Raw genomic sequence first — 24,956 nt, forward strand, 5'->3', positions numbered from 1 at the left:
TCTGAGAAGACCTAGATGGCTGAGATGGTGTGGGCGGAGGTTCAAGAGGAAGGGGATATATGTATATGTATAGTTGATTCACTTCACTGTACAGCAGAAACTAACACAGCATTGCAAAGCAATTATACTCCAATAAAAAAATAAAAACATAATCCTCAGCTTTCAGGTTGTGTGTTTTCTTTTCAGTTGACAATCTTATCTCCCATTAGTCTAGAAGCCCCCTGAGGTGGTGACTATGTCTTTCATATTCTCCACAGTGCCCTGCACAGCATGTTCTTCCTAATATGTGTTCGAAATTTTATTTTGCATATTAGACTTTAGTTCAAGAATTAATTCACATCTTTGCAGTAAACTGACATTCGTCTTCAGTGTGAAAATCACAACAATGCTAAATATTTGCATTCCCATGAAAGTAAACATTGAATGGGAAAAACTTTCTTTTTTTCTCTTTTTCTTGCCTTTGAAACATTTTTTTTCCTTTTTGTGTTAGAACCAAGAATGCATATTTAGTTTTCTGACTCTATTTAATGCCTAAAGCATTTTAGTAGAATCACAATAGTCCTGGAAGGAACTTTAAAGGGTGAAGTAAGGTACTCTCTTATTTCTAAATGAGACTATAATTAACTCTCCCTAAAAAAGTGAATACCTTTAGTCTCTTAAGAATTTGCTTTAGAAAAGAACTGAATTAGAAGGTAAGGTAGAGTAGGAAAACTCAGTCTTTCATCCCTGATTACCCCTCTCCTGCTCCAACAGTTCCTGTCTTTATCGTGATCATCTCTGTGAGGCCTTCTGCTGTTCTCAAGAAGAATATGCTTGAGGAGAATACAAATTTTTTTCTGATAATTTTGGTTGCTATTTCCCCCCTTCAAATTCAGAGAATGGCATTCCCTTTATAGTCTTTAAAATAGTTCCCTGGACAAGCACATTTGTCTCTAATAGGCATCAACTATTAGGCTGCAGCAATTTTTCATTTGGGGTAAAGTCACTGCATAGAACAACCACTGAGGCAAAGCAAAATGTTAGAATGTGAGGACCTTAGGGCTTTAAGAGGTCTTCTAATTCATTCCTCTGACTTCATGTATGAACACACAATCCATCACAAGGGAGACTCCTATGTTTCAAGATTTCAGGGGAAAAATCAAATCTCCATTGTTAACTGGTTTCTAACTTCATTGGGTTATATGCCACAAGTCGCTATGCTGTTTTCTGGTGGTATGGTGGTGGTATGGTTTAATTTGGCTTACTTAAGTTAGATTTGTTTTGCTCCTTGCCAATCTCTTGTTTAAATTATTTAATTATTCTTCAGCATTTATTTCCTAACTCAAGTCCATGATATCAATACTTGCTCAGAAATCATGCTTGTCCACTCTTTAACTATCTGGTTAACGCCTTCTGATCTGCCTCTATATTGTCCTCACCCTCTTTGGGTACTGCCAGAAGGCATAGTAAGTCAATATATAAGTGTGGGTGAATTTGCTACTGTACTTTTCTCCTTGTAAGTAATTCCAGCTTCATACTTCTACTGCACGTATCCTACCTGCTAGTGTTCGCACCACAGATTTGTCAAAGTCTGGTCAAGCTTCAAACTAGATTCAGATGTTACGATCTCAAGTGAATTAATTGCTCCCTCTCCTGTGTTCCAGTTGCTCTTCATGCTTACCTCTATTAGATTACATATATTATATTCTTATTTTTAGACACATATCTGTTTCTTATACCTATTAAAATACCAAAAGTCAAGATAGCAACTGGGAAAATACCTGTTTAGGTTAAATGCTTAATTAATGTGAAAAAAACAAAGGATGCAAGAAAGAAAGAAAATTCGTTTAGAACTGGAAGAGATCACAAAGATTATCAAGTTTAACCATATCTGACGAACAGGAAAAGTCAGACAATAAGAAATTAGGTGAGCCAAAGCCAGATGCCTAGTGAGAGCCTGTTGCAGACATTTTGAATCTGGGGGCACCAAGTACTTATTTCCCAGTTTATTTGGTAAGAGCACTCTGATTTTAGATCCTCGCCCTTACAGAACTTTTACTTGAACTCTTAAGGGAAAAGGTGATTTTCTATCTGCGAGTCTTGAGCCTGGGAATATTCAGGACAGGAGCTGTTGGCAGCCAATGTGTCACCATTTGGAGTGTGAGAATAAAGTCAACACAGAGCAGACAAAAGCTTGAAGAGAGATTGGGTGCGCTGATGCTTCTTAAATCCCTGCATCAAGACAATCCTGTAGAACAAATACTTTTCCTTTTTTACTTAAGTTTGACTTGGGCTTTCTGACTTGGGTCCTAATTAAAATCATGCAGGGCTTGAACTAAAGTACAAGTCTTCTAACTCTTAATGTGTACTCTTTTCATTACCTCAGTATTGCCTGCTCCCCTCCCCAATATCTCTTTCCTTTTCCTTTATCGATCAAACAACAAATCTTCTGTAGCAATTATGCCCTCAGGTAGGAAGCTTCCAGCTTTTAAAGACAACCTTGGTATCTTTGCATGGCCCTGCACCTGATGGATGGAAGGATTACCTCACCATCCCTATGTAGCTAGATCCCTATTTATCCATCCCCAAAACGTGTTTGCTATTTAAGAAATAAAAGTACAACCTCCAATATTCCCAGAGCCTTCAATCTCATTTCAAATGTGTTCCAGTTTCTATTTATTCAGAGTTGAAAACTAGAGCCCTAGGGAACCCTGAGTTCTGGTACATACATATTATGATCTTATCAATGCAGAGGCAGAAATTCTATGCATCCAGAAAGCCCTGAGTCAGAGGTGGTTCCTAGATATTGTTGGAATTGATTTCCTCAGGTTGTTAAGGTGACTTTTGTGACCTTACCACTGTAGCAGAAAGGGTCACATTCGCTCAGTGACTGATCTAGTGGCCATGTGGAAACACAGATCAAACTTTTGTCTTCCCTGGCTAGGTTGGTAACAGCTAAACTAAACCAGAGAGAAATCCCACATCCAGAAATCAGCACTGTACTCTGACATATAGTTAATATTTTAAAAATAAAATATAATTAAGTCTGCTAAAGTTTTCTGCTGAGCCTGGGAGAAACTTGCAACCACTGAAGAGGAGAGATGTGAGAAGCAATTTATATCATGGCAGTTTAAGATTCAAAAATATTTTACACCATAAGGTATATGTAGAATATTCATTCCAACATTGTAGGAGCAAGTGAATCAAAAGAGCCTAAGTTCCCACCAATAGGAAGCTGGTTAAGTAAATTATGATACATACCTCCGTGCACTTCTATAGAGATATTAAAATGAAGAAGACTGGTCTCTATGTCCTAATATGAAATTGTCTCTAAGACATCTTTTTTTTTTTTTTTCTGGGGTAGGGGGCTTTATTCTTTTGGCAGATCCTGTCAGTCATTATAGATATTGCCGCACTGCTAATAAAAATATATGCTTCTCTGTAAAGCATTAAAAAAGAAAAATCCAAGGATGAGATAGCTGAGGTCTCAGCTCAAGTATCTCCAAATACATTGTTGTCCATTCCCTGACCTTTCCGTGTGTTATTTCTTGGTTGTTTTCCGGATCAATGCCATTCTCTGTTTGTGAGCTTCTGTGGTGCAAGCTTTTTTGTAGGGTCGGATTTCTTCAGAGCCAAACCCTGGGATCCACATGTTCCACTGGCGTTCTAGATGCAGCTGGACATCTTTCACCTCCAGGGTGCTGGACTTGCGATGCCGAGCAAGCTGGTAGGCTGCTGTCGCCACGCTCGCGATAAAATCATCAGCAATCTGCAGTAGCATCTCCTCCACATCTTCATCCCGTTGCTCATTAGGATCCACTTCTCTTACTAAGTCTTGTGATTTCTTCTTGGTCAATACCTGATCATTTTCAGGGCTGAGACACCCTCCCGTCCCAGTAGCGCCTGGGATCTTTACCACTGTAGTGCTACTGGCCATGGAGCCTTGTGGAGGGGTGCTAGCGGGATCCGGTTTTATTGATGAGAGATTGGACCGGTTGATTGGGGCTGAGGGGCCAAACTGGTTCATAATCTAATGCGCTTTGGACTACAGCTCATAGAGCTTATCGAGATCTTGTTTCTTTTTGGAGCTGTGAGGACCAAGCCCAATCAAAGGCAGCAGCGTCTATGTCCCCATGATATGCGGAGACTGCCCCAGTGAAGCGCTCATCTTAGCAGCCAGTCCGACTGTTCGGCCCTCCCCGAGTAAGACATCTTTTTAAGTGAAGAAAAGCAAGGGGCAGGAGAGTGTGAATAGGAAGCAACTATTCATGTTAAAAGAAGGAAGTCAGAGCTCTGTGAAGGTGCCCATGCATAAATACATCAACACACACACACACACACACACACTTCGATATGCAGAGAATATCATCTCTGAAAGGATCCACAAGAAACTGCCATCAGAGATAGACTCAGGGAAGGGGAACTGGAGTGCTGGTGGGCAGGGTTGGAAGGGAGAATAACTTTTCAATATATTTCCTGTTGTGCCATTTGAATTTGTGTTACCATGTCTTCACATTGCCTATTAAAAAGAAAAATAAAGACTATTCCAAGGTTTGACTTTGGTTTAGAGTTCAAAAATGAAAACATTAAGATTTTATATTCCTTTTTTCCCTTTAGGCAAAAGCAGGGCCCTTCCATCTTTGTTACCTTTTGAACAAATAGGCTATAGTATTTTTAGACTTTCTCCCTGGAGTCCAAAGCTCACAGTGTTAAAGTAACCAGGGAAATAGAGAAGAGATGGAGTCCAGGTTCTGTGTCCTAAATGGTTTTCAGTCATGGAGAAACAAGCTTTTTCCCTAATACTGCTATTTATACTAGTAGGAGCACGCACTGAGGTAATGTCTTCTTTTCTGCTAGATTAAAGAAAGAGGGCTTTTTTTCTTTCTCTTGCAGAAGGATCTGTTGTTCTTTTGCTCAAAGTGAACATGCCGCGAGCGGGGGCTACTCTTCGTTGCAGTGCGCAGGCCTCTCACTACTGTGGCTTCTCTCGTGACGGAGCACAGCATCCAGGTGCGTGGGCTTCAGTAGTTGTGGCACGTGGGCTCAGTAGTTGTGGCATGTGGGCTCTAGAGCACAGGCTCAGCAGTTGCAGTGCACGGGTCCAGTTGCTCTGTGGCATGTGGGATCTTCCTGGACCAGGGCTCGAACCCGTGTCCCCTGCATTGGCAGGTGGACTTCCAACCACTGCGCCACCAGGGAAGCCCCTGGATAGTGGTATTTTTTTCTCCCCATCCCTCCACCTCCTCTGAGGTTCTTAATGGTGCCAGCCTGGGACTGTGGCTCTGAAACATCTAGCCTGAGTTCACTCCCAGACATATGGAACTAGATCAGAAGAGTGAAATGAAGGACTAAGCCTTTGTGGCTTGTGAATCCATTTGCTTAGGCTCCAGGTTCTCATTCCAAAGCTGTTCCTCAGGCACAGAACTTAACTAACTGCTGTCAGTTCCAAACAGACTCTAGCAGGTAACAAAATGGTCTAAGTAGAAACGGATTTTTGTGGCTCCTCTCTATTTCCTCTCCTCCTTTTTCTATCATCTCCTAATACTGGAGTGCTCCAAATGACAACAGATGAAGTTCCACTGTGCCCTAGTTAGTGCTTTAAAGAGGGCTTAGAGAGGGTAAATACAGTTCAAGTTGAACACTTTCCCAAAAGATATGTAGTTTTTGGGAAGTTCATTTCCAACAGTTGTGTCAGAGATGATTTCCACTTAATATATGGGGAAGGAAACCAAGATTCAAGACTAGAAGGTATATCTGTCAAGCTTAATAAGAAGGTGACAGCAGGACAGCCCCTTACACACTCTATCCTTGTCGGCACCACACCTCAGGCATCAGATGTGAGAAGAGACATCCTGTTATACACAATGAATATTAGGATTTCAGATCAAGAGAGTGGCAGGATTTCCTTGTCTTCAGATCACTAGTTCTCAAATCAGCCTTCATGTCCATTTCATATGCCTGATCCTTTCCCCTAGAAACTCTGCTTGGGTGGTATTGAGGGTAGCCTGGGAATCGTATCTCTATAGGATTCTGCAATGCAGCTGTGGCTAACTGCGGATGCTCAGGGACTGTGACCAGCTTGATGCCACCTCCCTGACTAAAAGGACAGATCAGAAAAACCTGGTAATGTATCAGCCTCTGTACTGATTAGCACTTTTCTGAGTGCAATACATTCTCATCACAGCCCTGCAGGGTTAGCAAGACAGGATATTCATCTCCATTTTTCAGATGTGGAAACTGAAAATCCAAGAGATTTGCCAAAGATAAAATGCATGTTAAGTTAAAGGCAGATCTGGAATTCCAAACAAACCCTCTGAGGCCACTACAGTTTTCACTATAGCATTGCAGCTCCAGGCTTCAGGTCCCTGATGAACAGCCTGGGAGCTGGCAACAGTTTTACTTCCTAGAACCAAAGGAAAAAGCGTGAAACCCAGGCTATAGCTAAAAGGTACAGCCACTTAATTGTATAGACAAGGAACTTGAAGCACAGTGACTTGCCCAAAGTTACGTAGCCAATCAGTGGCAAGAAAAATAAGCAACAGTGGGATTACAGTTAATACAGACCAAAAACAGAGCAAGATGTACAGGAACTGTATATCTTCTGCTTGGGGTTTCAATGATGTCAAGTGATTACTGCATAGAGAGCTGCTGTGTGTTTGGAAGACTGCCCAATGCATTGAGAAATGGACCATGGCAAGGGGTAGCCATACAAATCACTGAGGTCACCTTGCATGGTCTTTATGAGTGTGCCAGCCAGTCTGTGCCCCTAAGTGTGTATGTGTGTGTGTGTGTTGGTTAGTTGCCAAGGGGATGCTCAAGCAAGCAGTAGCCTCTATACATTTGGCAAAGGTAAAGAACAAAAAAACCTCCCCAGAAAGTGCTAGCCTAATTATATAGCCAGTCTGTTTCTTACCTGGAGGTAAATGCAGTCTCCACAATCCCTGGCAATTGTGATAATCATTCATGATACAGGAGTGTGGGGGGGGAGAGGTTCCCCCCCCCCCAATTCTATCTAATTTCTCTAACCCTCTAGCATAGCTAGAGATTAACCCAACTCCTATAAAACAGAAACAAACTTCAAATCCATGTCAGAGCCCGCCGGAGAGAATGATTTACAAACTGCCAGCAGAACATTGGTGTAAACAAGATAATGCACGTAAATTCCCAGCAAGTCAATTAACATTCAGTTATTCTGAACAGGACCTGACCTTGATGCTTGAGGATCTGAACAGAAGGCAACCTGCAGCTTAAAGGAAAATGGCACCTCTTCCACTCAAACTGGCAGGTCTCTAGGGTTCAAAGGCTCAAGAAGAACTCTTCCTCAAAAGGACGCACAAAAGTACAAAAACTGCCTCAGCACAACTCTTGTATTTCAGAACTGATGTCTTTTTGCCTTTGAGCCCACAAACACTTTGATGGGCTTTGATCTAAATATCTGAAGGATCTAAGTGTAATGCTGCATTCCAGAGGCATCTCTCCTTTCAAGACCTTTGAGGGTTAAAAAGTCTCAAGATGAAGAACTGCACATGTTTCTTTGTATATTGCTTCAATTGCTAATTCAAAGAAGAGGGTTTACTTGTAATTGCTATGCTTATTAGCATTATCTGTGCTTTCTGGGGATGCTTTTCCTTGAACTTTGGGAAATGATCAACCTGAGTCTTTCACAGTGCTTTGCAACTCCAGGCAGCCAGAAAAGGTGTGTGACCCATTTGAGTCCATGGGAACAGAGCTGTTCAAACTCTAATGCACACCTGAGTCTCCTGGGACCTTGTAAAGGGAGATCCTGATTCAGTAGGTCTGGAAGGAAACCTGAGATTCTGCCTGTCTTATGAGCTTCCAGGTGGCACTGATGCCGTGGTCCAAGGACCACACTGTGCGGCACTGCCCCAGAGCACGTGTCTGAGGAGTTCCTTCCACAGAACAAGCAGTTCTTTAAAAAGGGGTCCTTCTATCATTACAAGACTCAGCCATTTGTAACAAGAGATGTTACTAAATAGTATTACAGATCGGGGGCCCCAGACTTGTCTGAATCAGGTACCCTAGACATACAGGTTTAGAGGAATTCCCCCAACATCAATTCGTTGGTGCCCATGGCCCCCTTTTGGAGACAGGTGTTCTGAGGTTTTTTGTGTGTTGTTTGCAGACTTCATAGTTGTCCACACTAGGTAAATTTGATGGAGATAAACCAAATTCCTGTGGCATTAATGGCCCATACTTCTGTTAGACTACCAATTGATAAAGAAAACACATATAAAAACAGCAGATGTGTACTATTCCTCTTCTCAGTGGTTTGCAGAATCAACTGCCTGGATCCTGGGTGTACGCAAAGTAGATTCTTCATTAGACACAGACAAGGCAGCTGGCTGCTGGGGAGAAATCTGATTGTTTGGTACCAAAACAATGTTCTCCACAGAGTCCTTCTCTAGTGTGCTCAACAGACACTGTCCAGGCACTTTGTCTCATTCCCGGGCTCTCTTTCCCCAACAGACAGACAGACAGACAGACAGACAGACAGACAGACAGACAGACACACACACACACACACACACAGTTTCCTAGGCAATTACCCTGGAATCATTTTGAAGACTCTGTGGTCCCATCTGTCTATACCGTCTACTTCCCATCCCTTCCCAGGATTCCAGGCCCATAATGACAATAAATAAAAATAACAACAATAATAATAACCACTGTTTTAATCCTCATTACAACCATTTGAGATAGGTACTATTATTATTCTCATTTCATGGATGAGGCCTCCTGAGCACAGAGAGGATAAGTTTAAGCAATTTGCCCAAGGTCACACACCTAATACCAGGGATACAAACACAAATAGTCTGGCACCAGCGTCCATGATCTTAACTACTACATGATACTTGTCCATAGCCTTTAAATCACTTTACCGAAAAAACAGAGAAAAAGTCTTACTATCCTCTTTATCTTTTACAGTGGATGGCTCATTAAAACCAGAGCCAAAATAATTAGCAACCAAATAAGTTGGTTTCCTTTCCAAGAGAGTGTTTTCAAATACTCCCCTGAGGTGAGGGAAAATATTTGCATTCTGTCCTGTCCCTGTTGGCGGGGTGTGTGCAGTGAAGTGCATTCTTTTATAATGGGTGGATCCTTTTAAGGAAGCACATAAGAAGAAAAACAAGACAATTATTGCCACAGTAAAATATATTGATTCTTCTTATCCCCTTTTATTTGAATAAGTTTTATCCTCTCACAGGGCCTTCAGGTTGTACTGTCTTTGAGAAACTTCATTTATACCAACCCCTGTCCTTTCTCATTTTCTTAACAACTATGGCCAATATTATTAGAATCTCTCTGCATGCCGTTTGAGTATATGCATCATATGTTTTTCTTTGTTTTATATATATTATGATCTCTTCCACTTGATTCTAAGAATTCTGGTTTAAACACTTATTCCTAGAATACCATATAATAATTTTGGCTCTTATATTGAGTAATGGATATGTTCATGCTTTATTGGGCAAATATTGCCACTGTCCTTCTGTAACACAGGGTAACATAGCTATAGTGATTAGCTTAGGTGGTTAGTGCATCAGTTTAGCTGTACTCTCCTCTATGCAGCTTAGATATCTGTACCATGACAGAGTTACCCTTGACAACTCGAAGCCCAGCTAAACATCTCATACCAATGCATGATGGTCATAAGGATACTGGGCAAGTGATGTAGGCTAGAACAGAGCAAATTTAGGAATTGTAGTGCTGAGAAAACAAACTCAGAGTTCAGGCTCCATGGATAAAGGCTCAGGAGGGTCACCTCTGTATATGAAGGGCAACATTTATTGGTAAAGTTTTGATTTAGGTAGTGAAGAAATCTTGCCCTTGAGGCAGAATCAGAAGCCCAAGAGGACACAATTAGCAAGTGGCAGAGACAGGATTGAAACCCAAGCAGCCCGACTCCACAGTCACCACTTTCAACCACCATGTTCTACTGCCCACTTGGTAAAAAAAAAAAATTTAATGAATCCTCCCATCTATAAAACAAAGCCCAGTCTTCAGAGTCTTCTATGTAATTTCTTCCAGCTGTGATCTCAATCTACATTCTAAATTTTTTTCACTTAGTTTTATACACTCTAGAATGGTGGTTTTCTACCTTGGTTGCACATTAGATTTATCTGGGGAACTTGGGAAAATCCTGATGCCCAGGCTGTGCTTCAGAACAAGTTCATCAGAATCTCAGGGGTGCGACATTACAAGCAGTATTTTCAAAAAATTCTTATAATTCCACATGCAGCTGAGTTTAATAACCTGTGCTTTATAATTTAACCAAACTGACTACATATAATTTTCTACCTCCACCTCTTTGTTCATGTTATTCCCCACTATTTAGAGTATTCCATCCCCATTCACATTTTAGGATTATTTTTCTACTTCTGTGAAAAATGTCACTGGAATTTTAATAGGAATTGCATTGAATCTGCAGGTAGTTTTGGGTCCTATGGACATTTTAATAATATTAATTCTTCCAAGCCATGAACATGGGATATCATTCCATTTATTTGTGTCAGTGGGAAAAGGATAGTCTCTTCAGTAAATGGTGTTGGGAAACCTGAATATCCACATGCAAAAGAATGAAATTGAACTCTTATCATACAACATACACAAAAATTAATTCAAAATGAATTAAAAACTTAAATGGAAGAATTAAAACTGAAAAACTCCTAGAAGAAAACATAGAGGAAAATCTTCCTGACATATGTCTTGGCAATGACTTTTTGGCTATGACACTGAAAGTACAGGTAACAAAAGCAAAAATAAACAAGTGAGACTACATCACACTAAAAAGTTTCTGCACAGCAAAGGAAACCATCAACAAAATGAAAAGGCAACCTATGGAATGGGAGAAAATATTTGCAAACCATATATTCAGTAGAAGGCTAATATCCAAAATATATAAGAAACTCATACAACTCAAGAACAAAAACGACAAATAACCTGATTTTAAAATGGGCAAAGAAATTGAATAGACATTTTTCCAAAGAAGGCATACAACGTGGAATCTAAAAAAATGTCACAAAGGAACTTATTTACAAAACAGAAATAGACTCACAGACACAGAAAGTAAACTTATGCTTACCAAAGGGGAAGAGGGGGTGGAGAAGGGAGGGATAAATTACGAGTTTGGGATTAACAGATACACACTACTGTATATAAGATAGATAAACAACAAGGACCTAGTGTATAGCACAGGGAACTATATTCAATGTTTTGTAATAATCTGTAATGGAAAAGAATCTGAAAAAGAGTGTATATATATGACTGAACCACTTTGCTGCACATCTGAAACTAACACGACATGGTAAATCAACTACACTTCAATTTAAAAAATGAATAAATGAATGAATGAATAAATAAATAAATAAAAGAAGGCATACAAATGTCCAAGATGAAAAGGTGCTCAACATCACTGATAATCAGGGAAATGGAAATCAAAACCACAATGAGATATCTCCTTATACCTGTTAGGATGGCTATTATCAAAAGGTCAAAAATTAGCAAGTGTTGGTCAGGATGTGGAAAAACTGTAACTCTGTTGGTGAGACTGTAAATTGGTATAGCGACTATGAAAAAAACAGAGCTTCCTCAAAAAATTAAGAATATAACTACCATATGATTCAGCAATCTTACTTCTGTGTATATATCCAAAGAAAATGAAATAAGTATCTTGAAGAAATATCTGTACTCCCATGTTCTTGCAGTATTATTCAAAATAGCCAAGATATGGAAACAACTTAAATGTCCATCGGTGGATAAAGAAAAATATGGTATACATATACAGTGCAACAATTCAGACATAAAAAGAAGAAAATCCTGCCACTTGCAACAACATGAACTAAGCTAGAGGACATTATGCTAAGTGAAATAAACCAGACAAAGAAAGACAAATACTGTATGATCTCATCTGCGTGTGAAATCTAAAAAAGCCAAACTCATAGAAATATACAACAGTGATCACCAGGGGCTGGAGACTGGAGGAAATGGGAGGATATTGGTCAAAGGGTACAAACTTTCAGTTATAAGATGAATAAGTTCTGGAGATCTAATGTACAGCATGGAGACCACAGTTTATAATGTACTGTACACTTGAAATTTGCTAAGAGAGTAGATCTTAGGTGTTCTCACCACAAAAAAAGAAGGTAAATAGGATAGGTTAATTAGCTTGATTGGGGGAATCATTTCACAATGTATACATATATTAAACATCACATTGAACACCTTAAATATATGTAACATTTATTTTTCAATCATACCTCATTAACACTGGAGGAAAAAAAAAAAACCTGTGGCCTTTATCCTTAGAACAATGGAACCCCTTAGAGGGTTTTAAGCAGTGGTGTGACGTGGATTAGAATTGCATTTTGTTATGATGATGAGGCTGGGGTATGGGAAAAGAATTTGAGAACAAGTTAGGATAGAAGCAGAAAAACCAAATGGGAGGCTATGACAGAGTGTAGTGAAGAGGAGATGACGACACAGATCCCCAAAGCAGCCATGGGATAAAGAGAAGATGTTAACATTGACAAGTTTTTATGAGGATGAATCAGTAAAGGATTATTGAAGGGTATTCGACCTAGTTTAATGTGAAATTGCCAAGAGACATAATGTGATGCACGTTTATCCTTGTTTCACAATTCTTGGGGTAAGGTAGCCCCAACAAATGAGCCATCAATTGCAGTTCACCTTTGTAAGCAAAGAGTTTGAAGATATTTAGACTGAATATGAACATACCTTGCCCATTTTATCAATAAAAACAGACCATGCTTCTAAAATTCAAGATGAGGAAGTAAAAAAGAAAAGTATTATTCTCCCTCAAGTGCAAAGCCAAATCTCACTTAAATAGGGATTTATGACCTTTTTCTTTCCCCCCATTGGAAAGGAGTAGCTTTTGAAAATTTGATTTTGGTCAACTAAAAATGTCATTGCCAAAGACTCCCAAACATGTTTCTCCTTGGGGAAAAAAATAAAACAAAAGCAAATAAGTGACTTACTGAAGAGATGTAAAATGTATTTTACAACCCATTCTCTCACCCAATGTCAACACTCTGTTGATCTGGGGGGACAAAGTAGTCCTTAAATGTGCCATAGAGAGAGCAGAGTTTATAATGCCCTAAGTCTTTGATACCTAAAGGAGTTTGTAAATGAGAATGCACTGCACTTTTAAAAGCAGAGGCAGAGTACTTAAATACCACTTTTTCAATAGCACCCAGAGGTTTTGAGAAGTAACCAGCTCCAAAAATATATTATGTGTTCTCTGAAGGAAAATTAAAACACAGATCAAAATTGTTGGGGAAAACATTAGTGCCCTCCAGCTGCTGAGGGGTCGCACATATGTGCTGTGTTTACAGTCCCTGCAGGCCTAAGGCCAGTAACCCAGAAACATTTCAACACAAGCCAGCATACAAGGGGAAGGCCAGAGGGTCACCTCCCTGGATGGGTATCAAAATCTCCTCCCTTCAAGCCCTCTCTCTCTAGCAGCTCCCTCGTTCCCTGTCTACACAGAGAGGTTAGAGATTTTTCTGTTTCTCTGAAAGCTCAGTTCTCCCTTTCCTCTCACACTTACCAACATGGCAGCTTTGTTGTTAGTTATCAGGCTGCCTGTCATACACCAAAGACTGTGTTGGGAGTGAGTGTGATTTGGTTCAAAGGTAGAGTAAGTAAACACATGGGCTTTTGTAAATAATTTGAATTCCAAAGTTGACTAGAGAAAGAGCCAGGTATATACCCTCTTTGGAGTTGTATAATACACAGTAATATAACTGCTGTGTAATACACATTACAATAAATTGTCGTCAGAGTATAATGCTGATGTAAGCAACTTCTGATTCTCTCCACCCTTTGCCATCACTATTATATAATTTTACCCTCAAATTGAATATTTACAGATCCATCCATTCAGCTAACATATACTGGAGCCATACTATGTATAAGACACTGTACTGGATTCAGTGAGAAAATTCAATATGCATAAGACCCAAACTTTTAATAAAGGAGCTTGCAGTATAGTGTAGAGGCTAAATCCCTTGACTTCTGGAGGGAAAACAATCTGAGTTTAAATATCGAGTCTGGTTGTTAACCTTGGGCAAGCTTAGTAATCTCTCTGAACTCTGGTTTCCTTGTCTGTAAAATGAAGATAATAATAAAAATATGTCATATAGGGTAGGCATGAGGAGGAAGAGACTTGGAGCCACAGAGCCCAGCGCAGAGAATGGAAAAGTCAAATCAATCTGCCGGCAGGATCACCAGTTCAGTAAGAGCCAAGAGTAGTCTGGAAATGTCGTTTGGGATAAGAGTATGCACGGCCTTGAATGTCAGGCAAAGAAAGGTGGACTTCTAGGGTATCCCTAGAAGTTTTTTGTGTGTGGGAATAGAGACGTGGATAAACCTATACTTCAAATGTATAACTTCATATGCAATGTGACAGAGGAGCTGGAAAGAGGCCAGAAGCAAAGAAGTCAGTTAAAGGGTAAGTAAAGGGCAAAAAAGCACAGGCCAGACTACAATGGATACCCTCAATGTAATCATGAAAAAAGTGAGATTAAACCCAAATGAAGAGACAGTCTACAAAATAATTGGCTTATACTCTTCAAAAGTGTCAAGGTCATAAAAGATAAGGCAAGATTCAGGAAGTGTCACAGATTATTGAGAATCAGGGATTCATGACAACTAAATGCAATGTGGATCCTGGAACAGATCAAGGACATTCATGGGAAAACTGGTGAAATTCAAATAAAGACTACAGTTCAGTTAATAATGTTGTACTGATGTTAATTTTGATAAATGTGTCATGGTTAGGCAAGATGTCAATGTTAGGGAAGCTGAGTGAAGGGATAAGAACTTTCTGTATTATTTACATAACTTTTTTCAAATAAAAAGGTGGGGGGTTTTTGTTGTTTATTTTAAAGCCTAGGCAAGAGAAGATAAGGATCTGAACCCAGGTAGGGGTTCTGAGAACTGGGAGAAGAGAAAGCAGAACTACTAAGAGTTGGATACTGACCAGGGTTGGTAGGGTGATGGAGGAATCACTGAAAATCTGATTCAAGCTTCAGTGACTGAGAAATTAGCAGAGTTATTACCTTAAGGAAGTCCTGGGAAGAAATATGTTTTAAAGGAGGGGTAATGAGTTCTATCTTGCACATGTTGAGTTGTAGATGTTGAGAGGTTTACTGTAGACGTTGATAGGAAATGATATGAAAGACAAGGGGGAAAGGTGGGGTTAGAGTTATAGACTTGGTCTATATACATCCAATACACAGGTAATAGTTGGAAATATGGGAGTGAATACACTTACCAAAGGAGCAGGGAAAAGGATGAAGACAGACACTTTTTATTTTTAGGAAATATCCACATTTAAGAGGAAGATGAAAAAGAGAGGAACCACATTAGAGCTCCATTTCTTTCATTAAGAGAAAGCTAATTTCTAAAAATGTAATAGATATAGAGTAAAATGAGGTTTTGGAAGATATCAGTTTGTGCCTCCATAATGGAGGTGATTAGTGATAGGAATTAAACAAAAAGAAAAGAGAAAATCAAGGATTATATGCGAGTGCTTTCAAATAAATAGAAAAACTTAAAGACCTATGTTAATGAATTGATCCAGCTTGGGATTTGAAATCTCAGTAGCATCTTTTAAAAGAATTTATCTGTGCTTTTTACCATTAACCTTAAAAGATAAAGCCCCATCTCCCCAAACATCCTTGTTTCCTGTAGAATTCCACTAACCATTTAGAAGAATAAGAGATTGCAAAATGAGATGAGCTCAGATAGTCTGATTGTCATGCATTTTAGGAAAATCTGCTCAAGAATAGTAAGATGTTTTAAGTTTTCCTAAGAGTTCCCCCCACACATATTGTAAACATATTTGCCCATATTTAAGCCTTACAAATCATAAGTTTATACTTCAGTGAGCCTGTTTTGAAAACAAATGGCCTCCAGTTTTCCAGCTTCCTGATGTAGCTGGAGAGTAGCGTCTCTATAAACCCTCCCTTTTTAGAGAATTGCTCCTCCTCCAATTTTAAGTGGTTCTTAAGGCTCTTGTCATGTTCCCTTAGCCCTTGACCCCTGGGCCTCAGTGTGGTAAGCCAGAGCTCTTCCTTGGGATTTAAAACAGCAACTGAGGAAGTTATTTAGACTCTGTGGCGATGAAAGCTGAGAGCTGCAAGGCTTGAAACTTGGAAACTTTTAGCAGCCATGTCCCCTGCAAGTCTGTACTTAAAAATAATAATAAAGCCAAAATACAGATTAAAGGCGGGATGTGAAATGACCCAAAGGCGTTCTGATATCATGTGATTACCCAGTTCCAGCTGTTGCTGAAGCACAGAAGTATCACTGCCCCCTCTCAACTCCACATGTGAGCACATTATCTACTCCAAGAACCTTCCAACAAACTCCCCTTTTTTGCCCAAGGTAGTTAGAAGTGGATTTCTGTCAGTTGCAACTGTAAGAGTCGAGACTAATACTAAGGATTATGCCTGGCTTAGAGGACTCTGCTCTGGGTTATTCTTTTTAAACCATTTCTAATGAGTCCTTGTACCCTAGGATAGGATTTGTTTGTTAAATTTGAACTCTTAAAGGCAGGGACTTCCCTCCTTCTTTCCTTCTTTCCTTTCTTTCTTGGTTGGTACTGGGGTCAAATACATCCTCTGATATCTAATCTAGATATGGAATTCTGGACCTATGAAAGCATCTCTCTATCTCCAACATGACTCTGCATGTGGGATTTGGTTTTCAGAAGAAACAGTCTTATTTTTAAAGACAAAGAAAAAACATATGATCTGTGGTACAGCAAAAAAAAAAAAAAAAAGTTTTTGAGCCAACCAAAATTGGATGTGAATCTCTCCTCTGCCACACACTAACTTTGTGACCTTGACTAAATTGCTTAAACTTTCTGAACTTCTAATAAAAACTTGCACTGAACAGTTTCCAATGTGCCAGGCATTGTGCTAAGCAATTCACAGGCTATCCTTACAAGGCAGCTCCTGTCATCCCCATTTTATAGATGAGGAAACTGAGGTTTAGAAAAGTTGTCACTTGCCAAGGGACACTGCACGGCGGACTCAATGTTATACTTAACCACCAGGTGACATTATATGACAATGTCTGTCTCATGAGAATGTTGTAAAAATTAACAAGATATTGCAGGTACTGTGCCTGGCATTCCAAATGTGGCAGCAGCAATTATGATTTATTCCCAAGAACCAAGTCTATGTTTTTCTCTTTTCCTTTTTCATATGTTCAACTCTGTAGGAATCAAATATTGATTCTTTTGAAAAACAGAGATATACCTGCAACAGAATCAGGTGTTACTTGGGCAGGGTATTTTTGCTGTTGTGTTGTTTTAACATTCACATCAAGAAACAATAGTCAAATTAACCCTTCTATAGACAGTATCTACCCACTAAAAGTAGGTTAACCAGCAGGGTCACTAGCTAACTACTGTATAGCCCATGGGCTGGGTACTGACCTTCTCTATTCAGAAAGACCACAGGAGCCAGAAAAGCGAGGTGGACGAGGCCCAACTGGTTGCTCAAGGAATTTATTCCCAGCTTCCCCGAGTTATTCTCACACTGCCTCCTATCTTACCTCTTCATGCCTTTGGGTTTGTCACTCCAGCCCCTGTTCACTTGAGCCCAGAGAATAAAGGGCTTGCACTGGAAACAGACTTCTATCCACAGCTAACCAAATGAGTAAAGGAAGATATGGTATGTGCTTGTGTAATCAGGCAGTTTGTCTCTTTGAAGACATGAGCAAATTAAATGACCACATTCGCTTGTCCGTTATAGACTAAACTGTACCTTCTTTCCTATCTTGCTCAGGATTTTTCCCCTCAGCTGTGCCCCTGGTATATGTGAAAATTAAACTTTCTTTCCGACACTCAATGTCAAATACTTTCTCTCTGTGCTCAGATCTTTGGGACAAGGTTTCACTCTGTTACCTGATTTCACACACAAAACTTGTCCACATTTCCCTTTCTAAAGAAATAAAGGGAAAATGTAATTATGGGTTCTGTCATATCATCTGCAGTACAACATTAGCTCACTATAACTGTCACATAGGCACCATTACATTTTAGTGGTGACCATAGAGATGACAGGGCAAAAATGTCCCTCATTCTTCTTGCCCTTTAAAAAATGACTTGTCATGAAGAGGTTATTTTTTTAGTAAAATAATTCATCTCTTTTTCAACTTTTCTATGTCAAATGAATCACTGTCATTTGACAATGACATTTTTTGGCCAATCCACTATGGACTCAGACAAACTAGTTAAATTAAAATTAATTGAAGAAATAGAAATTATTTTTATTATATAGTACTACTGCTTATTCTACAGGCGATTCTAACGAAAGTCTGAAACATAAATTCAGATTTCTGACCCCACCTGACATTATCAAAAGTTGTGTTTACATGAGTGTATCTGTGTTTGTATCAGACAATGTATTCAGTGTCTGAGACAGAACAGTCGACCGAAATACTGTATTAGGTTTAAGGAATGAGACTCAGTTTCTTCATTTATGAAATGGGGTGATAATGTCTTTATAGATTTAATATCAAGATTAGATTTAGTATCATAGATACGTCCCAAGGCATTCAGTATTTAGCGAACGTTAGCTCTTGTTATATGGCACATGTCTATGTTTGTTAATACTACTTAGACACACACACGCTCACTAAATCATCTAAAGGATATATACTCAGAGATTTAAATGTGGAATTACTGACTCAGCCAAACCTCAGAAAATTATTCAAGGTCATTCAAGAGATGCTTCAGTGTCATCATCTTCTGCAAATAGCAGTCCCCTTGGAAGGTAGTGGTGAAATTCACTGAGGCTTCAATGACTTTGGGTTGATGACTTTGAGAAGCAAAGAAGAGGAGCAGAGACACTTGCCAACTTTATTTTGCTTATCTCCAGTCAGAACAAACAGTGCTATTCATTTTGAGTGACCCTACACAGTTCTTTGCATTTGGGTTGTGCTTGTGTAGCCATTAAATCGACTCTCTAGGAACAAATGGGAAAACAAATCAGCAACAGGCTATGCTTCTGTCAGTTTCTATCAGTTTCAGCTGGCACCGTCTTTCCATTTTTGGTCTCCAAGAGAACATGTGACCCACTGGGCAGATAACTAATTTGAGAGTCACAGCAGGTAACTTCACTTTTCAGTATTTCCTCCAAATTTGCTCCTACAAGAGTGCCATGGGTAATGGGAAGAGTTTTTAAATCAAAAAGACTGAAATTGGAATCCCAGGTGGACATGTCATGGACTGAGTAAATTTAGACGAGTTACACAACTTTCTGAATGCCGGTTTCCTCATCGGAAATATTTTCTACCACAAAAGCTTGTTCTTACAATCTCATGTTCATGTTGTGCAATGCACCCATTGTAGGCCTGGCAAATGGTAGCCAGTTGTTAACAGCCTATTTCTTACCAACTACTATACTATCAGCATTTTCATCTATTCTATGACACTGTGCTAGGTAACTGCTGTATCTAGTAATATTCTGACCTAACAGAACAAAAGCATGAAAAGGTAAATGTCCCCAGAAAGGAACACTGATTATATTTATTAATCAAAGATTGTGTTCACACAGCTATTGAAAACTCAAGATTTTTGCATGCTCTAAAGCCATCTATATTTAATATATTAAGCAAAATATTCAGCAAATGTTATATTTAGATTTTACTAATAAGAGGACTTTTTACACATCTGCTTTGCTTACATGATATTCAAACATAGCTAGTAATTTCAAAAAAGGTAGATTGTAATTAAGGATCAATTTTCATGTCTTTCATATAGGAGTAGTAGTGCTTACCTAATAGGGTTGTTTTGAAATGTAAGATAATGTCCAGAAAGTGTTAAATAAAACTTAAAGCATACTATACGTTGTGAGCTCTTTTACTATTAAGTCAAAAACGGTCATTCTTTGTAATAGCAAAGTACCCAATTTAGTAATTTGCTAATTGTTCTTCCAAATTACATTATTTATGCATGACATTTTAAGTAGTTAAAATAGATCTCACAACAATAAACATTCCTAAAATGGTAAAATGTAGCAAAACACTTTCCCATATTCCAGAGGACATCCTAGTTTCTAAAAAGTCAAAATAAAGTTATACAATGAACAAAAATAGCTAGATTTGTAAAAAGTAGATCAGTGGCTGGTGGTGAATCAGATTCTTTTGTTTTGCAGTATTTATAGTACAGTGTGTTGAGCAATCACTTCTTATACAAAGCCCCAGATGCCTGATGAAATGTGCAAACAAGATTCTGTCTGCTCTGAAGCAGTTAGAGACTTTTGCACAACTGTTTGGTCTGTCCCTTTGGTCCTAAAATTTGTCAACTTTCAGCTTGTAGGTGTAATCTGATTTCTAAAATCTGCCAATTTAATCAAATACATCCCCACATCTACTCAAATTACCAGGAGTAATACTTTTAATTATAAAAGATTTATTCCCTGGACCCATTTGAAAATGTGATGAAAGCTACGGGTCTTCTCTGCATATACACACACATACACACAATTTTGAAGCCTGCTTCAGGAATCAATCAGCCAACATAGTAGAGATTAAGCACCCCTGATACAGAAGAAGCAGGTGTATGCTCGGGAGTTCGGGAAGGGCAAATGGTGAGTTCCATTTATATCACATTCGTCTCTATATACCTAGTGACTAGCACAGTGGCTTGCCAAGATAGGTTCTCAGTAAATATTGGATCAATGAAAGAAGGTGTGAAAAATAAAGTATAAAGAATAGGTAGAGGACAGTAGAAGAGCCTTGATTCTCTATTTTATAAAAGTATAACCAAATTCTCCCTTAAAAAATATTCATTTCCTATGCGATAGGCATTCTCTTAAGCTCTACTGACACTCTTTTGGCACTGCCGCCTTACTCTAGGGGCCTGGAAGAGTTAACACAGTTTCACAGCAAAGAAAGAACTTGTGTCTGGGATGTATGAGTCTCTAGAGATCACGGGTTTTCCTTGGTTGAGCAGAGTGGTGTGTCGATTCTTGACTCATTCACAGGTAACACTCTCGTTTGCTGGGCAGTGACATCACAGCCATTTACTGTAAATCGCAGAGGCCTGAACATGCTCTCTGCTCCCTAGGACTGTCTGACAGCTCCTGGTACGTGTATAGAGGAAATCACTCACTAACTCACCATCCTCCCTTTGGGGCAGGGACATTTTCTGAGATGATATTTTAACCACCTTGGTTGTTACACCTATCTAATTGTTTGTCTGTTGATAGCAACCAGCCCTGGAATCTGTGTCAGTTTTTCCTACTCCCCTTACACCACTGGTATTTCAAGGAAACTCCAAATCCCCAGAGAAGATGTAGACAGGCTCTTGTTTACGAATTTGTACTGTGTACAGCTGTGAACGTGAGGGGAAAGTACAAAACAAAGATGTCTCTGGAAAGCAGAAGAGAAAGTAAAATTTCCCCAGAGACTATCCACCATGGCAGCTTCTCCTTCACCACTCTTCACCCTTCCCCTCATTTCCAACACAAAAGTATATCATATTTCTAACTTTCCCAGTACCTTTGGCTACCAGAAATTATGACAAACCAAGCAAACAGCAGTAGATATAAATAAGGCTGCAATTTGTCCCGATTATTTAAATTGTAGGTGTCAATTCTATGCAAGAGTAGCAATATTCCTTTCATACCCTCAAAATTCCATGAGAAGGACTTCCAAAAGTCTAACAGATATAAACCACAAGTTGACAACTTTTGTGATCAAACGTTCAAAGCAGAAACTTCTCCCTCTTGTTGATTTTTCATATTCCTTTTTTTGCTTTTGTGAATACTCAAAGTCATTAAGTTTTCTCCAGGTATTAATACCTACCCATCTGATGGTGTTTAAAATGGGATAGGACTAAAAATGCTCGTCTTTTCCTCTCTCTACGGAATCTCTACCACCACCTAATGCCAAAATGGCGCTAGGCTAAGAAAATAAGCAAGCCAAAAGACTGTGCCATTTCTTAGCAATTGTCATTTTCCTTTTCATTTAAGATGCAATTTAACAGCTGAAAGTGAAAACTGAGAAGAATGAGAAATTATTTTTATTCAGTACTTTGTAGCAGCAAAACAATGTTAGGCAGCTGCCTCGAGGAGACACAGCAAGCTTATTTATTGTGAGAGGCAGTACAAAGACTGTTGGGAAAAAAATAGCAAAACCTGTGTGTTCCTCCAGCCTCTTAGATTGTTATGATTTTAATGTGATAATATTCCCTTCCCTCCAAATGTTCACATACACATTCTTGTGTGGATTCGGTACACAATGTCACTAAATGGAATTGCACCTGATAGCCCAGTTCACAGGGTCTAGAGGGTTAATTTTATTCTCTTTCACTTAAAAACAGAATTAGATATCATATTATTATTCTAACAATGACAGTTCTGAAGCTCCTTGGGCCTGGGTGTCACTGCCAGCCTTAAAGGGACAGGCTGCAAATGACCTTGGTTTGGGTCAGTCTCCAGAACATCTATTTTCAAGGTGCTCCCTCAGGTTTATCAGCCTTTATTCACTAGTGTCCTTGACATAGAACACGGGCTATATAACCCTGACCTGTCTATGAAGATAGAAGGGATTCCGTTAATAAATCTCATCATACATAAATACCTGAGGATGTCCCAACAGACCACCTGAAGAGCAAGTTCTGAATTTCAAAGATATGCTTCCTGATTCTATAATTACAGAGCTGATGGTGAAATCACAGAAGGCTTCTGGGGAGCAAGGAGGAACTTAAGTAAAAAGGTACACTACTGGTTATACAGCAATGCTGATTGCAGCTGTGCAATGAAAACTTTGAAGACAAAAAAGAGACACTTTACAAAAGCACAGCCTCCTACTTTCATATTTGGCATGTCCAGAGAAACAAATTTAAAAGATATTAGATCATTCAAAGATATTCAGGGAAAGCAGGTGGTTTATAAAAGACTTATCTAACTTCACCCAGCTAGTGATGAACATTTATTTATTAAACAAACCTATTATACTGAATGGATACTAAGTAACAGACACTGTATTAAACATTAAGCATATAGAAATAAAGATCAAAATCCAGACCTCAACAGATCTATTAAAAAAAGTATGTAGATTAATGGTTGCCTAGATTCGGGAGAGCAAAAGTGTGTCATGGGGAGTGAAAATAGTGACTGTTAAGTAAACTGGTATAAGGCTTCTTTGGGGCATAATGAAAATGTTCTAAAATTAAGGCGATAGACATAGAAACATCTATCTAGTTTATCTATATATAAACCAAAAACCATTGAATTGTACGTCCTAAACATGTGAACATTACAGTATATAAATTGTATCTCAATAAAGCTATTTTTTATTCACTAAAAAAATCCAGACCTCAAAAGTTCAGTATATAATTTGAAAGACAGATGAATAGATGCAAAATTACAATCTAAAATTCACCAAATTTGTCAAAGCTTCTGTGAAATCATCTCCACTGACTGACTAAATAAATTGTCTATATCCTTAAAGATAGGATATACTGAACTAAATGATTTATGGAAAAACCTTGCTAATGAGGAAAAATGAATACACCAAGCTTCTTCTGATACCATACCAATCAAAGAATAGAGGATATTCTGAGAAAAGTACAAGATTCTAATCACATTCCTGGTACTACTTCAACATTTTGGCCAAGTCTTTTAATATTTCTGGCTTTGTTTTTTTAGCCCTTAAATTATTATAAAATATTTCTAAAGTATTAGCTGGTACTAAAATAATATGTGTATTAAAATTGTGTTATGATACAATGTTTCGCATCTTAAACTTTTACTGTGTGAAATTTAATCCTTTGATGATTCAAAAGTTTAGTTATCCCTATAATGTCAACATATAGATAGGTGGCGGTAAATGCACACTGAGATTTTGGTTCATTTTGTTTATCACTATGTTGTGGTGCTAAGCAACTGCATCAGTCAGGGACTCAAGAAACAAACAACATATTCACATTGGGACGTGCCAAGGAAGGTCAAAACGCTATTTACATAGCTGCTGGTCAGTGCAGAAGAACCACAAAGGATAGTGCAATAATGAGAAGAGAGAGGGGTTACCAGAACCCACAAGAACTGAGGTGTATAAAAGAGGCCTCTCCCAGTCAAGGGACACAAACAGTCTTAAGCAATCCTACAGGGACTCCCAATGACCAAACCTAACTGGAACCCATAGCCTTCTGAGGCAGAGACCAGGATGGAGAATGATGAAGAGGATCTGGAGTGCAATCAGGAGATATCTAGCATGGTCAACCTATTTTTACCCTCCAGTATCTCTTCTTATCCTTTATCCAGATGAAAAGTGTGTCAGCTATGGAAAAGTGGGATGGTTCCTCAAAAGTTAAGAATAGGACTACCATATGATCTAGCAATCTCACTTCTGGTTTCATAGCCAAAGGAATTGAAATCACTATCTCAAAGAGATATCTGCACACCCATATTCATTGAAGTATTATTCACAATAGGCAAGATATGGAAACAAGATAAAGGAAACTTAAATATCCTTTTATGGAAGAATGGATAAGGAAAATTCCATAATACTGGAACACTATTCAGACTTTAAAAAGAGGGAAGTCTTACCATTTGCAACAACATGGGTAAAGCTGGAGAGCATTATGTTAAGTGAAATAAGCCAGACAGAGAAAGACAATTATAATACAATTATAGAACAAAACATCACTGCTGTAGCTAATCATAATAATCTTCTACCACCCTGTCCCATGTTCCTAACATCTCCACTAAGACTTCAGCTAGACAAATACTTTACCTAATGGTGTGGCCCAAACTTTTATTTCTACACAATCTAAGACTTTAGTGGTCTTATTTTAATTGGGTTTCTGCAGTTTTCCATTGACCAGAACTACTGAGTATAGACTATTGACTACACGAGTAAGAAATTCTCCATTCAAACCACTGGGTCCCCTGCTGCTCTTCACTCTCACT

General features: G+C 38.8%; 1 pseudogene across 1 annotated transcript in view; it reads right to left on the reverse strand.

The window, feature by feature from the left end:
* Positions 1-24,660, reverse strand: part of LOC309657844 (transcription initiation factor TFIID subunit 12 pseudogene) — a 45,968-nt pseudogene extending 21,308 nt beyond the window's left edge. The window contains exon 1 of the transcript in view: positions 1-24,660. This exon is cut by the window's left edge and continues 21,308 nt beyond it. The product of the transcript in view is annotated as a transcription initiation factor TFIID subunit 12 pseudogene (transcript).
* Between the last annotated feature and the right edge of the window lie 296 nt (positions 24,661-24,956).

The sequence above is a fragment of the Balaenoptera physalus genome (assembly GCF_965194825.1).
Source record: "Balaenoptera physalus genome assembly, chromosome: 3".
NCBI classification, from domain to species: domain Eukaryota; kingdom Metazoa; phylum Chordata; class Mammalia; order Artiodactyla; family Balaenopteridae; genus Balaenoptera; species Balaenoptera physalus.